At 45.6% G+C, this 16,233-nt stretch overlaps 1 pseudogene; it reads right to left on the bottom strand.

Annotated features, from left to right (window-relative positions):
• Positions 1–329: 329 nt before the first annotated feature.
• LOC123090427 (NAC domain-containing protein 100-like) lies at positions 330–1,241 on the bottom strand (annotated as a pseudogene).
• Between the last annotated feature and the right edge of the window lie 14,992 nt (positions 1,242–16,233).

The raw sequence follows: 16,233 nt of genomic DNA, 5'->3' as shown, positions 1-16,233 counted from the left end.
CCTGGGCTTTGTTTAATTTGTTATTATTGGCAGTGGATGGATGTATGCGAGCTAGCTAGACATATAGACATGCCTCCCTATCCTTTACAACTGTCTCCCGCTTGTCTTGCTGTGGGTGCCATGTCCAGGTGGTGAAAAATGTCACATGTTTAAAAAATTATAAGTGCCACTTTAAAAAGTTTTTATACAATTTACGAAAGGTTCATGCGATTTAAAAAATGTTTCATACATTCAAAAAATGTATGTTACATTTTTTAAAAAGTTATGTAGTCCAAAATGTTTTTGTGATATTTAAAAAAAATGGATGAAATGTAAAACAAAATGTTTGTCTAATGTAAAAATATGTACCCAGAAGTTTGGAGCACCACACTAACCATCATGGATGATTCTGCCCCGATGGCAAGCATCTGGTACACAGAAGTTGTAGGCAGCAGAGGCGGTGGCGCTAGTGACAACAACACGTCATAGTCCATGAGAGGAGCCAATGTACTGGATTCGAGGAAGCCCCGATGCTGCTCTGCCCCAATGGACATAAGACTGGGTGGGGCATATAACGGCATCACCACCTTCTTCAGTCCTGTGCTCTTATGGAAAATTCTGCAGACCACATACTCCTCCTACCAACGTACATAAACTAAATTAGTGAAAATCAATAATTCTCACTAGCTAGATATGTATGTACAAGAGAATTCATCAGTCATTAGTACTACTAGTCAAGGACTAAAAATACCTTGGAAGACACATTAATGGTGGCGGCTTCGACGAAGTCGGTGGGCAAGTCGGGTGCCGACTACTTGTCGATCTCGATTCTATACTCGTACATGATTGATTTTATTTTCTCCCCCCTCCCCCCTAGGGGCCCTGCCCTTGTAGAAGACAAGTACCGTCTTCATCCCGATGAGACTATTGGTCGGGGTAGAATGATCTCATTTTCCTTTCTGGTAGCCTTCCAATAGCCAGCGTTCGTGGCCCGGTTGGTCCGTATCCCGGTGGGGGTACTTGAGGTACTTCTGGGAGAAGAAGTGTTGCTCCTTCTCCCCGTGTTTACCTCATTTGGGAGATTCCATAGCTCGTATTTTTTTCATATCCACCTCCCTTACCATCGTTGTGTCAAAGGATTTCTTCAACACCTTGGGGATCAGGTAGGAGATGGTGATATTCATGTCCGTCGGGTGAAACCTGAAACCCGGAGGCATATTCAGCTGTTGTTTCTACTACTGAACTTTAAGGTGGCTTGCCATGGCGGAGGATCTTCTGGAAATGTGTGCAGGCGTGGAACAAATGTTGGGGGCAACGATAGGTATGTGTCTATCTATGGAAGGAATTCAATGATATATAGAGACTAGCACAATGCCTGTGCATTGCTACTGAACCATAAAAAGAGGATGAGATACTTCTGCCTTAAGAGATCATCGAAAGATGAAGATGTCGTACAACTATTGCATGGTTTATATAATTGAAAAGAGAGCATAAATATAACAAAAGTCATTTTGTACCCATTGATGATTTTTAAACGATCATTGTAGGTCATTCGCGAGATTTACAGTGAGATAACATTTGAAATATTAAAACATAGGTGAATGGTCATGAGTAATTCGAATGCACAAGATCGTGGATCTCGTAGGAGGACAACGTGTATGACCACGTTGAAATTGCAATGTGTTCACTCTCTCCCCTGCAAAAAAATGTGTTCACTCACTTCTGTGATGCTATAGAACTGGAAGAATTGGTTGGGCAGAGAAATTAATATAAATGCCATGATTTTGAACTGGAGTCGTATGCATTTATAATATGTGTTTTTATAAGTGTTATTCTCATATTAGGGTAGTAGTGTATTTGTTTATTCGGGATAGGTCTCACAAAAATAACATTCGTTTATTCTATCTTTTGGAAAGTTGCTAGTCTCACATGTGGATAGAAGTGCATTTGTGTATTTGCATGTTCCCGCATGTGAACTCATGACCAACTCCAACCTTTATAAGTTGGAAATATATGAAAGGGAGATGCTTAAATACAACCAAATGAGTGTACTGGCAAGACACTTTCCAGAGAAGCTATGACATTTACTGGGCTTTGTTTAATGTTTTTATATTGGCAGTGGATGGATGTATGCGAGCTAGCTAGATAGATAAAGATACATCCCTATCCTTTAAACTGTATGTTGCTTCTCTTGCCGTGGGGGGCCATGCCTAGTTGGTGAATAGTGCTAGGTTTCTCGAATCTATCTAAGCCATGTCATGCCAGATTGAACTCTTTTGGTTTCTTGCCATTCTCATTAATCTATGCATATGTACTTTCATGATATGCCCTACTTTGCTGTTGATGCCTAGCTTTGCACTGCAAAGCAACCATGTGTTGTTTACTATGTACCCTATGTATGCGTTCCACCCTATATACAAGACCTGGAGGTGAAATCTGCAAGTTTATATATTCCATCCTATGCATTCATATACTGTATATAGCCTATGTAGGATTACACGAAAACCATGTGCCTTCTCTAGACAATGTGTGACAAGGAGAGGAGCTTCGATGGATTATTTATTATGTTGGGTACAAGGTGGTGCCTACGAGTGTCAGTACCATTCACATCTCTCTCTCTCTCTCTCATCTCCCCACTTGTGAAAACAACACCCTTTGGCTCACTTACCATCGGGCAAAAGGGGCAGGCACGAAGCACTGCTGAATTCTCGCATACATAAGAGGGACCAGTATAATTCATGCTCTGCACACACACACACACACACACACACACACACACACACATGCATGGATGTACACAAACGCACGTCACTGTCATGTGCCTAGAGATATAAATCAGTTGCTTGGTTTACTTACTTTTCGGATTGTCGTGTACCGTTGTAGTCTGTGTGTCTGTGTGCCATGATCTTCCGGCATGTTTTATTTTACCCAAAAATCTGGCATAAGATATATGGATCTACCCACGCCTCCAGGTGGGCATGGCTTTGTGCTTATCGTGTGGACTAAAAGGGGGCGTTGCATGTGCTACTTGCCTTCCACAAGGTTAGCCATTAAATATATCATTTTATAGATCGACGATGATAAAATTGGTTTTAGCATACAACTTAAATGAAAACAAAATTCCGGCAAGAAAATTATAATAGCTAGTCAACCAAATACAGAAATATATATTACATATAACAATCTCTACTTCTCAATCCTTCTCCTTTTTTTGATCATAAAATGTACATATAGGAGCAGAAAAGGAATATTACATTCATGATCAAAAGAAGATATGCATTGATACATGTAGTTACCTTAGTTTGGGAAAAAAGAATATATGGGAATAGTACTAACAATCTATTGTCGTCGCAACAGACACATGCCATCTTCACATTATATTCACTACTCAGTAACCTGCGCGCCATCACTAGCTAGTAATTTGGAAAACAGATAAATAATAAAAGTGCCTCTAGAAAAATGCCAAAACTATTTTAGTAGCGTTTACCATATTTTTAACTATCGCACCAAACGGAAAGACAATGGGATAACCTTTTGTGAGACTACTAAACAAGTAAGAAAAAACCTTGTCATATTTTTTTTTATGATAATTTTGGAGCAAAAACACAATATATTCTTGGGTAATTTAAAACAAGCACTTCGCATATATGCCCTTCAACAAGTATGTGTTTGTTTTTCATTCGGGGCCATTCGTTGTTGTTTAAATTATCCGGATTAAAAAATAGTTCAGATAATTATTGCCGGGGGGGGGGGGGGGGAGGTGAAGGGCTCGCTTTACCGCAAAACCATTTTCGGGGGAACTTTAAAATGGATTTGCCGGGGGGGGGGGGGGGATCTGCTAGATATGCTATAAGGCGCTGCAGGCGGTGGAAAAAACAAGCACCTTTTGTGGGCTAGGTAACAAATGCGCTTGGCCCGAGGACTGTCACCCTATCACTTTGCCAGTCTACAAAATTGTTGCACGAACCATGGTGCGTGGTTCAGTTTGTTTGTATGAGTAAGTACTAAGTGATAATCTAATATAGAGGAAATGAAAAGGAGGGAAGAGGAAAGCCCAAATCCCAACACACAACATACGTCCTTGATGCCACCGCTTGAGCAAAAAATTATATATATGACAAATGTTTCCTACCACCCGGTGGTAATTATTCTCACATGAGTTTTATATGTTGTATGCACTATCTGTCAGAACCGAGAGTGTGTACCTGTGGTATGTAGTATATAAGACTATTTGGGTAGTATATATCCCACTATTTAGGTGTTATATACTAGTTTTCAAGTATATTATTTTATGCGTACAAATATGAATGTAGTTTCAATATACACAAAATTCTTTGGAGTCACATGCAACTTTCTCATATAGGTCACTTTGAGAAATCTTAGATATAGTATACATACATAGAATGATAAAGTGGTACATATATACTACCACATGGTAGTATATGAGACATGTGGGTAATTACCACCGGGTGGTATGTGATAACCCACAAGTGTAGGGGATCAATTGTAGCCTCTTTCGATAAGTAAAAGTGTCGAACCCAACGAGGAGCTAAAGGTAGAACAAATATTCCCTGAAGTTCTATCGACCACCGATACAACTCTACGCACACTTGACGTTCGCTTTACCTAGAACAAGTATGAAACTAGAAGTACTTTGTAGGTGTGATAGGATAGGTTTGCAAGATAATAAAGAGCACGTAAATATAAACTAGCGGCTGTTTAGATAAAGAAGCAATAAAGTAAATATAGCGAGTGTGGAAAAGTGGTGGTAGTAGTTGTGAAATTGTCCCTAAGCAATTGACTACCTTACTAGACCGATAGCAAGTTTTATGTGGCAGAGGCATAAGCTAACATACTTTCTCTTCTTGGATCATATGCACTTATGATTGGAACTCTAGCAAGCATCTGCAACTACTAAAGATCATTAAGGTAAAACCCAACCATAGCATTAAAGTATCAAGTCCCCTTTATCCCATACGCCACAACCCCCTTACTCAGGTTTATGCTTCTGTCACTCAAGCAACCCACTATAAGCGAATCATGAACGTATTGCAACACCCTACAGCGGGAATCCCTCACGCTTGCGCGACATGGAGGGCTCAATAGGACAACAACATAACCACAATCAAATTAAACCAATCATAGCAATTCATCAATCACCGGTAGGACAACGAAAATCTACTCAGACATCATAGGATGGCACACTAGTAGAAAAGGGGGCAAAGGTCCGGGCCGGGTCAGCCCATTAGTCCCGGTTCAGTTCGGAACTGGGACCCATGGGGGCATTGGACCCGGTTCGTGAGCCCCGGGGGCCGGCCAGGCCACGTGGGTCATTGGTCCCGGTTCGTCTGGACCTTTTGGTCCCGGTTGGTGGGACGAACCGGGACCAATGGGCCTCGCTCCTGGCCCATCACCATTGGTCCCGGTTGATGGCATGAACCGGGACCAAAGGCTTCCCTTTAATCCCGGTTCATGCCACCAACCGGGACCAATGATGTGCCTATATATACCCCCTCGCGTAAGAGCAGAGCACATTGCTCTGTTTTTTCTGGCCGCCGACATCATAGGATGGCAACACATCATTGGATAATAATATGAAGCATAAAGCACCATGTTCAAGTAGAGGGTACAGCGGGTTGCGGGAGAGTGGACCGCTAAATATAGATGGGGCACTACTAGAAAAACCGCTACTAATGGCGCACCTAATTTGGCCATTAATGGTGCATCACTGGTGCGCCATTACTAGCACGCCATTAGTAATTTTTACTAATGGCGCACCACTGGTGCGCCATTAGTATCTGGTATACTAATGGCGCACCACTGGTGCGCCATTAGTATAGGCCACGGTGCGCCATTAGTATGCCTCCCAGGGGCCATGTATACCCAGGTGCTTTGGCATACTAATGGCGCACGACAACGGGATGCGCCATTAGTAACCGCGGCATACTAATGGCGCACTGTCCGGTGATGCGCCATTAGTATGCTTTGTCATACTAATGGCGCACTGTCATGTGATGCGCCATTAGTATGAATATTAGGTTTTTTTATTTTTTATTTTCTGTTTTTTGCACAGGTTACAAAATGTATAATTTGACAAAATATAGACAGCACACATCAATAACAGATTCATCGAATACAATAGAAGATTAGTCTTTGAATACAATTCATCATATTAGTCTTTGAATACAATTCATCATATTAGTCTCCGAATTGAAAAGACCGAACAAAGATAGAACATTATATTACAAGTATCGAGAGCACGAGTAGCGAGTTTGTCTTCACATTACAAGTCGATATCGATCATCTAAACTACCATCACATAGAAGAGAGCTGCGGTCATCACGATGAGCATCATCACGATGAAACTCGTCTTCATCCGGTTCCTCCAACGCTCCCTCCCCTCTCCCGCTAAATAGCGGGCGTATCTAGATTCGGCCTCGGCCCTGGTGGTGTACCCTTTGTAACTGTTACCGCTGAATCGGTGAACCTGTCTCTGACACTCCTCCCAGTCATCGTAGACTCCGGGAACCTTACCCTTGTACACGACATACGTCGGCATCGCTATGCACTAGCCAAACGAAACGTTAGTACCAATTCACAGACAATACATAAGCAATATATAAGTATGCAACAGAACAATCGGAAGAGAAAAGCAAGACATTAATAACATCGATTACATCTAAGTTGAACGACTCTCGAAACCAAAGAGACATACTACAAGTTCATTAAAGTTTAATTACAACATGAGCCAATCGATGTTTTAGAACTAGACACAGCATCACTGCTTTCGACTCGACTCAAGGGACCGGAGCATGGATGAAGCCGCCGTCTATCGTGGGAGTCATGAAATAACGGTCGTTGTCAGACTGCATTTGTAGCATTGTGTCGATGTCACTGTTGGACGGTTGATTGTTGAGATAGAACTGCCCCGAGGTACGAAGGACATCTTGATGGATGATTTCCGCAAACTCCGACTGGATGCGAAAGAATTCTTGTCGGAGGTCCGCGTCCTGGATTGCCGACACGCTCTTTGCCCAATCTTTGAGTTTACTCGGTAGCAGAAGTTGATGATGGTCCCGTACGATCGCCCGCATGTGATGGATGGCGTAGTAGGCACCCTTATGACCGCCAGGCGGCTGCTTGACGCAGCAGAACATCGTATTGTGGGAGAACACGTGCTTGCCGTACTTACGAATAGGCTTGGTGAAGGTGCCTCCAGATTTGGCGTAGCCGGGGAGAACATCATCAAGAACCTTCTTGACATTTGTGTAGTCTACGTTCGACTGACGGTCCGGGTCGAAATATGTGGCCATGGAATATTTGGGGCTTAGGAGGATGAGCGTGCAACGTGTGTCACTGCTGAAAACACAGAATGTTAAAAGAAAAACGATCGAAATGTAAGAATTCATATGTTACGGGCCAGTTGAGGGGAGGACTTACTCGGGAAAGTAAGGCACGAGGAAGTTATCCTTATCTTGGTTTGCCAGAATGACGCCTTCGAGGTAAGAACTCGCGACTTGCCGGTCCCCAGCGCTGCCCAAGATCTTGGCATGCATGTAGAAGGGGTCGACTATCACGATGCCCGGGGTCTTGTCGCGACTGATCCGCATCTCCATACTCAGCGAAAATAGCCGAACGAAGGTGTAGTGCAGCGGATGAAGGTTCAACATAGCGTGGATGTCATCAAAACGCAGGACGATCGTACGCCCGATGGAGTTATCCACAAAGCCCTTGCCCTCTAGCACCTTGGCCACGAAAACCGGGTATGCCACATCCTTCTCTCTGAGACGCCGCTTCTCCAAAGAAAGAACACTGTCATGCAGACTCCGCATAGCACCGGTTGCAGCATTGAGCATATTTGTCGGTAGCATCGCCCTACCCGCCACATGCACCCTCCTCGAGATACCTGCGGTGAAGGTGGCCCGTCCTGAGCACGGATCGTACTCGGTGCCGGCTGGCTCGCACCCTTCTTAGTCTTTCTTTTGCGTGCCTTCTTCTTCTCCTGTAATGGGACCGAGTTCTGCTCACAGACCGCCTTCTTGAGTGTGTTGGGGCTGATAATATTTCGCACCTCGCCTATCTGAGGCTCGGTGAAGTCGGCAGCTGGAGGCGTCTCCTGAGAGCTGAACGCCAGACAGCGCCTGTTGCAACATGGCTTCTCCGCGGTACCAGCTAGATCGCACACGTCTTTTGTTGGGTTTGGTTCTTGAGAAGGAGGCCCCATGAAGTCCCATCGTACCCATGATCGACAAAGTACTGATCGATGTTGCCAAATGTATCATCGTCATCATCGTCGTCGTTCTGATCCTTTGCCATATGCATGTTTGGATCCAGTGGCATAGGGATGTCCGGCACCGTTGCGGCGGTCTTGCCATGGGGCCGACTTGGCGCCGGCACGACTGGCGGTGTTGTCTTTGGGGTGGTGTCCCCCGCCCCCAAACAAATCTGGCTCTTCGGCCAAAGCAGGGGCCAGCTCAGGCAGGCACTGAGGGTCATCACATCATCATCGTCGGCCCCGACGGGTCGAATCGGAGGTAACAACTCGTCGCAGCCTGGCAGCACCCAAACCAGTTGAACCCTAAGCAAGTTGGGTGGCATCTGGGTACCGTGGAACAAGGGGTTGCCCGGTTGTACTATTTTGCCCTTGGAGACATCGACCAACTCGTTGTTCACGAAGTGGAGGAGAGTGCACGGAATGTCGGCGGCGCCCTGCGAAAACATGTAGGGCGTCAGGGATGCCCAGTCAAAGGCAAGGAGATGAAGTCCTCGGCTGAGAGAGGCTTAATTAGTTACCGTGATGATGGCGTCGAGCTCGGCTAATGTCGAGGCACCGCCAACGGCGGGCGTGCAGTTGACGGAGGGGCCGCTTGCTGCAGAGGTGCCGGCCGGCGTACACCCGGGTGCATTAAGCTCCCATGCCGGCGTCGGAGACACCAATGCCGCATCCGCCGGAGGCACCAATGGCCCCGCCAACTCATTATGCGAGTTGCTGGCCGTGAAGCTAGGAATCGGGGCCAGCCCCTGTTGGCCGCCCGCAATCCACGCACTCAACCCCGAGATCAAGGTAGGCACAATGGCGGTGATCGTCGCTCCGAGTCGTTGTTCCACTTTCTCTTGGACAATCTCCGGAATCCGCGCCACCTGTGCCTTGAGTTCTTGAACCTCTCGCGCCTGGCTTTCCGAGCTAGTCTTTTTTTCTCCTTCCGCACACCAGCGGTATAGTATGACCCCCATTTTGACGACAAGCCTTTGCCGGCCACACGACAAGCTGACGTCGGCTTACTAAGCTTATCCTTGTTCTTCATTACATTCAACGCCTATTTAGAGTGGTGTCCCAAGGGTTGCTCCTAGTCGACCCCGCGCTACTACTTTCAGTCGCCTGCGGAAGGAATGTGAACCATTTAGAAATTTGGCTTCATTAATTAGAATGCAACCATATGGAGCTAATTACGCGGGGGTGTATTCCTTACCAGAACAAGCTCAAGCTGCCTGGTCTTCGGATCCGTGGTAAGCTCCTTTGTTTTCGGGTCCTTCTTGTACCGGGCCCTGACAAAGTTCCTGGTCTGCTTGTCATCGTATTTATCGAAGAGGGGCGGTAGGCCTTGCTCGGCACGGTTCCCCTCCTCCTTGTCCCATATAGGCTCCGCCACTTTGTAACCGCCGGGACCGAGTGTGTGTTCCCCTATGTTCAGCTCCCGCATTTGTTTCCCCCACTCACTTGATTGGGAGTTTGTGGTGCTCGAGCAATTGATCTTGAAGTCGTTGTAGTCATCTTCGGTGATCGAAGGATTTTTCTCCTTGATCTTCTGATAACTCTCACCTTTCTCGATCATTCTCTTCACATTGCTTTTCCAAGTAGACAGGGCCTTGCTCATCTTCGTGAGGGCAGCATTGTTCACTTTATTCCCTTTGAGGCTTGTGTTTGCAAATTCAGCGGGGAACTTGTATCGTTCGTGCAGCTTCGTGAAGAGGAGGTTGCGCAAATTCCCTCGGTCAGGATGCCTCAGGTTCTCGGTGTTGATCGAGACGGTGCTCCGGACAATGCACCCGAGCTGAAGCGAGTACCCCTTGACTATCCGTTCGGGCGCCGTTGGATTCCCGTTGGGGTCCACTTCAGTAACTTCCTCCTTGAGGGTGAGGAGCACGATCGGGCGCCGGTCCTTCCGTTGCCTCTTCGGTTGGCTGCCATCTGTGCGTGCGCCGCCATCATCAGTGGTGGCATCCTCGGCGGCACCATCAGTGGTGGCATCAGTGTGGTCATCCTCGGCGGCACCATCAGTGGTCTCAGGATCGGTGGGGAAGGCGGCGGCCTCATACAAGTGAGGTTGTTCCTCCATCTCCTGGGACAGCTCCTAGAATGCCTTGCCGCCCGAACCCCCGGCCTCATCGTTGTGGGCCATGTTTCTCTCTAAATAGAAACAAAGTTTGGTCAAAAAGTTGGTTATTGTCAAGGAACAAGATCATGGTCTCATCATTTAGGGTTTGTCGACACCGAGGCATCCTAAAATCTAAGCTTTTATTATTGAGGGTTTTTCGACGCCGAGGCACGCCTATGGTTTAATGCAGCTAGAATGAAGGGGCACTTGATCCTACTTAATTAACTACTAAGATACCCCGGCCCATGCATTAGTCACAAGTACCCCATATGTCCTATTTTTAGCAAAGTCATGCTAAAATTCACGGAAAATTTCAGCATGACCTTTGCTGAAAATAGGACATATGGAGTACCCGAATTTGCCGGAACGGAAGTTAATCGACATTCCAGCAAACTCAAGGGCCTCTCGGGTGGACAAGGCAAAAAAGGCCTCCATCACAACATGGAAAAATATATATCAGCAAACTCAAGGGCTTTTGCTTTTGCTTTTCAGTGCCAAATTGTAGCTAGTACCAGCAAATTAACATCTAGCAGCAATCTTCCTAGTCTAAGCATCATCTGACCTAACTGTACCAGTTTGGTTCAATTAAAAAAAGACATGGTAACTGTACCAGCTACCACATTGTTCACGGACAGCTACCAAACTGTTTCTGTATCAAAACAACATGGTAGTTGTAAATGTGGCAAAGAAGCACAATAAATCTGATAAGTTGGTATACAACTTCAGGTTCCATACAAAGTCAAATGCCAATGGGCAAAAAAAGTAAGTAGCTAGTTAATTGCCTTATTTTCAGTGTAACAAAAATTATGGAAAGCATGAGGGTTACACTATAACTATAGGAAAATTTACATTGTTATTAGGGGAAGTTTTATACTGTAATTACATATAAGAAGCATCAGGGCTACACTGAAAATTGCTGAGCTTACACTAAAATACATCTGCACTGCAGGGCTTGTACACACAAATTCAGTTAGATGATCTAACACTGACAAAATAAAGGAAACACCTACTGAACCAATACAGGGCTAAAAACAGATGGGATTACACTTAAAAACATCCAGTGAAACGCACTAGAAAACCATATAGATACAGGAATAAAGCAGAGCTGACTCATTAAATCTGATACACTGAGAAAACCCTAAACTAGGGAAACTAATCACCTGCATCTAACCTACCAGGAGGTAACTGAACAAATTCAATAACTACAACAACGACATGAACCAATACAGAGATATGAAAGCACAAGTTACTAGCATTTGCCTAAAAACTACATAACTAGGATATGAAAGCACAAGTTACTAGCATTTTCCTAAAAACAACATAACTAGTGGACCAACTCTCTGTCTGTAACAAGAACTATAGATCATGGGTGCTCGGGGGAAAGTAGCACAAACAGACAATGCAAACAACCAATCAACTAGTGAAGCCAATCAAGAACCTAGAGATATAGCTAGCAAACTGAGAAGCACATGCAGAGCAAGAGCAGAGCAGAGCAAAAGAATAAAGCATCAACTTTGTCAAGCGTATGAAATTGCTTAGGTTCAACAGAAAACAAAAATGCCCTGTCAATTTTCAATGCCCTGTTTAATTGACCAAACAAGTGTTTTTATAGGCATAATACAGCAGCACAGCCCCTGTATAAACTAAACTGATAGCACCCCCGAACTTAATATCGATTGATGCACGCAGCCTTCTATTGTTGCATAGTTATTTATTTATTTTATTTGTGGTGTATTGCACAGTACTCCTAGTGATTCTTGGTGAATGGTGGAAGATTAAAGTACCAGATACTAACCATTTCAATAAATATTAAAATGGCCAAAAAAGGCATCATTTGATGAAGCAAACTTGAAGCAGTAGATTAACCAAAAATAAGCTTAACCCTTCAGATACTAACCATTTTATCTAGTGTATAGTTTCTTTGTTTCAGATAGAACCAAGTTTCGTGTGTTCTAGGATCTTCCCTTGCAGAAATTGCACATGCCATTCAGAAAGAAAAAGCATCGCAGGTATAACTATAACATTCTGAAGTAGAGTTCAGAAAACTGCAAGTTGAGCCAAAATCTGGAGTCTCAAGGGACTAAACATTCAGTATTTGAGAAACTGCAAACTGAGTGTATCGCAGGCACTCACATGGTAGATTGAGTTCATTCTGAATTTCAGTTATACACAAAACACCATGGCACATTATCTCTGATCTTAATATGTGGACAAATTGTCTGCATATAGCAAAAAATCGGAGCACCAACCATCCCTGAAGAACAGAAATAACACCAAAATGCTAACTTGAGTTATTCTAAACTTTTTTCGTTATTCACAAAATACCATGGCACAACAGTTCAAAGGCACTGATAAAACATGCTCACGGGGGCAGGAGGAGGGGGAAGAGGCACTACTAGGAAAAGGGCTATAGATGGAATTGACACTAATGGCGCACCAGACATGTGGTGCGCCATTAGTATATACTAATGGCGCATCACTTTCTGATGCGCCATTAGTGTTGAAATTACTAATGGCGCACCCTGCCCACGGTGCGCCATTAGTACCAAATTTTTTTTAACTAGTCCGCCTGTCCAATCATACTAATGGCGCATCCACTGGTGGTGCGCCATTACTAGTTGTAACTAGTAATGGCGCACCGGCCAGAAGGTGCGCCACTAAAGTTATTTTTTTTATTATTGTTTTTATTCCTTTTTTTGCAAAAGTACTAATGGCGCACTCACACGCGGTGCGCCATTACTAGTTCAAACTAGTAATGGCGCACCCTGGCAGAGTGCGCCATTAGTATGCTTTTTTTTTGCAAAACTACTAATGGCGCACCACCAGGGGGTGCACCATTAGTAACCTGGATTACTAATGGCGCATTTGTTGCTGGTGCGCCATTAGTAAGTGGGCAGCAACAAGATATTTTGGACAGCCTCTCCTCCCACACTCACTTTCTCCCCACTTCATTCTCTCCACCGCCTCCTCCTTGTCTCGGGTGCCTCCTCTTTTTCACCTCATTTCCACCATAGATTCATTCAAATTAAGTGGTTAAGTTACCTTGTTTTGCTAGGTAAGTAAGGGGGGAAGCTATATTTATGTTGTTCTCCCTACAACAATGTGCACATGCACTTTTTATGGCCTAGCTAGATCTATGTATGTTCGTGTGTTGCATATGTTTGTGGTGTTGCATATGTGTTTGTGTTTGGAGGTGTACCGGTATTTGAAATGCGATAATTGCCAATATTTTGCCGGAATGTTGATTCATTTCCGTTTCGGCGAGAATTTTGGCATTAAGCATTCTTTTTGGTCCTATTTTTAGGGAAAGTCATGCCAAATTTTTTCTTGGTTCTAAAATATCGTTTTGCTCTACCCCATAGGCGACCATGGTCCGCACGATGACCGAAGGCATCGTGAATAGGTTTTTGAGGTCCGCGAAGGCCGAGATGCTTCAAAAGAATGAGACGGAGATAAGATGTCCGTGTCGAAGATGCAAGCTTAATAGCCTTATTGCGGACCCGGATTCCGGGCAGGTGCGGGACCACCTGCTCTTGCATGGTTTCATGGATGGCTATCGGTGGCAAGGTGATGAAGATGACTACGAAGTCGTCCATGGGGGCCGGGCAAGAAATGAGGAAGGGCAGCAAGACAACCACCGCGGCTCGGGGGGCGAGAAGACGAAGAATCCCCAGGAGATGATCACGACGGTGATGCTGTACACAGTCATCATGTAGAAGATGCAGGACATGATGATGATGCCGGCGGAGCAGACGACGCTGGACCATCGATGGGCTGGGTGCAGGACCCTCATATTCAAGAGCTGCTTCTCAAGAAGACGGATAACGCAAGAGCTGCCGCCCGAGAGAAAGCCAAGATGGATCAACTTGAGTTAGACGCGGTTACTCCATTGTATGAAGGATGCAGGCCCGAGGATACCCGCCTGAAAGTAACGCTCATGGCTCTGGAGATGAAGGTAAAACACAAAATGACCGACGCATGCTTCGACGAGAACATGTCATTCTGGAACGAACGTCTTCCCAAGGGGAACAAGTGCCCGACCAGTTTGGAGGAGGCGAAGAAAATCGTGTGTCCTCTGGATTTACCGCACGTGAAATACCATGTGTGCATGAACAATTGCATCATTTATCAGGACGAGCACGCGGAGTCTACCATATGTCCGGTGTGCGGTGTCACTCGATACAAGAAGAGGAAGAAAGCTCCTCGAAAAGTGGTGTGGTACTTTCCGATCACTCCTCATCTGCAGCGGTATTTCGCGGACCCTAAGGTAGCAAAGCTCCTGCGTTGGCACGTGGATAGGGAGGAGAAGAAGCGAGAAGATGACGCAAATGATCCGGAGATAGATAAAAAAGACAAGATGCTGAGTCACCCGAAGGATGCGATCCAGTGGCAAGCGTTGAACTTCGAATACCCAGAATTTGGGAACGATCCAAGGAACATCGTGCTGGGCGTGAGCACCGATGGAGTCAATCCGTTTGTTAGCCAGAGAAGCACACATAGCACCTGGCCTGTGTTTGTGTGGATGTACAACCTTCCCCCTTGGTTGTGCATGAAGAGGAAGTACATTCACATGAGTATGCTAATTGAAGGGCCAAAACAACCAGGGAACGACATCAATCTGTATCTGGGGCTGCTGAAAGAGGAGCTTGACACGCTGTGGAAAACGCCAGCCAATACGTGGGACGCCACAGAGAAAGAATATTTCCCTATGAGAGCCGCACTGCTCACGACGGTGCACGACTATCTCGGTTACGGATATCTTGCGGGGCAGGTAGTCCACGGATTTTCTGGATGCGTAAGGTGCATGGATGACACAACGTATCGCCAGCTAGATAGAGATCCCGGGTCTTCGAAAACCGTGTTCATGGGACATCGAAGGTGGCTTCGCGACGATGACCCGTGGAGGAAACGCAAGGATCTATTGGATGGTGAAACCGAACCCCGAAAACGCCCATGTACGAGGAGCGGCGAGGAAATAGACAAGCTGTTGAAAAATTGGAAAGACTGCCCACTGCAGGGAAAGAAGCGAAAGGCGCCAGAGCCGGGAAAGAAGCGAAAGGCGCCAGAGCCGCTGCTGAAGGTATGGAAAACGAGGTTTGTTTTCTGGGACTTGCCGTACTGGAAGATCCACCGTGTGCCTCACAGCCTTGATGTCATGCATATCACGAAGAACGTGTGCGAGAGTCTGCTTGGTACCCTTCTCAACATGCCAGAGAGGACCAAAGATGGGCCGAAAGCAAGGGCAGACTTGAAATCAATGGGCATCAGGCAGGAGCTTCACGCTATATATGATGATGATGATGATGATGATGATGATGATGATGATGATGATGATGATGATGATGATGATGATGATGATGATGATGATGAGGCGAAGCAGGACACAGAAAGTCGTCGCAAAGGCAAAAAGGCCAAGAAGACCGGAAATGACTACCCTCCCGCGTGCTTCACTCTAAGTCAGGAGGAGATCGAGCAGTTTTTCACCTGCCTCCTAGGAGTAAAACTTCCTTACGGTTACGCGGGGAAGATAAGTAGATACCTAGACCCAGCGAAGCAGAAGTTCAGCGGGATGAAGTCTCACGACTGTCACGTGCTGATGACGCAGAAACTTCCAGTTGCAATCCGTGGGATCATGGACGCGCACGTCCGTGAAACACTATTTGGCCTATGCAACTTCTTCGACGTCATCTCTCGGAAGTCGATTTGCGTGAGGCAACTCAGAAGGCTACAGGAAGAGATCGTGGTCATACTATGCGAGCTTGAGATGTACTTCCCGCCTGCATTCTTCGATGTTATGGTGCATCTGCTGGTCCATATAGTGGAGGATATCATCCAACTCGGGCCGACGTTCCTGCACAGCATGATGCCGTTCGAAAGG

The sequence above is a fragment of the Triticum aestivum genome, chromosome 4B (assembly GCF_018294505.1).
Source record: "Triticum aestivum cultivar Chinese Spring chromosome 4B, IWGSC CS RefSeq v2.1, whole genome shotgun sequence".
Taxonomy (NCBI): domain Eukaryota; kingdom Viridiplantae; phylum Streptophyta; class Magnoliopsida; order Poales; family Poaceae; genus Triticum; species Triticum aestivum.
Note: the sequence above shows the minus strand (reverse complement) of the source record. Positions and strands in the feature narration are given on the sequence as shown.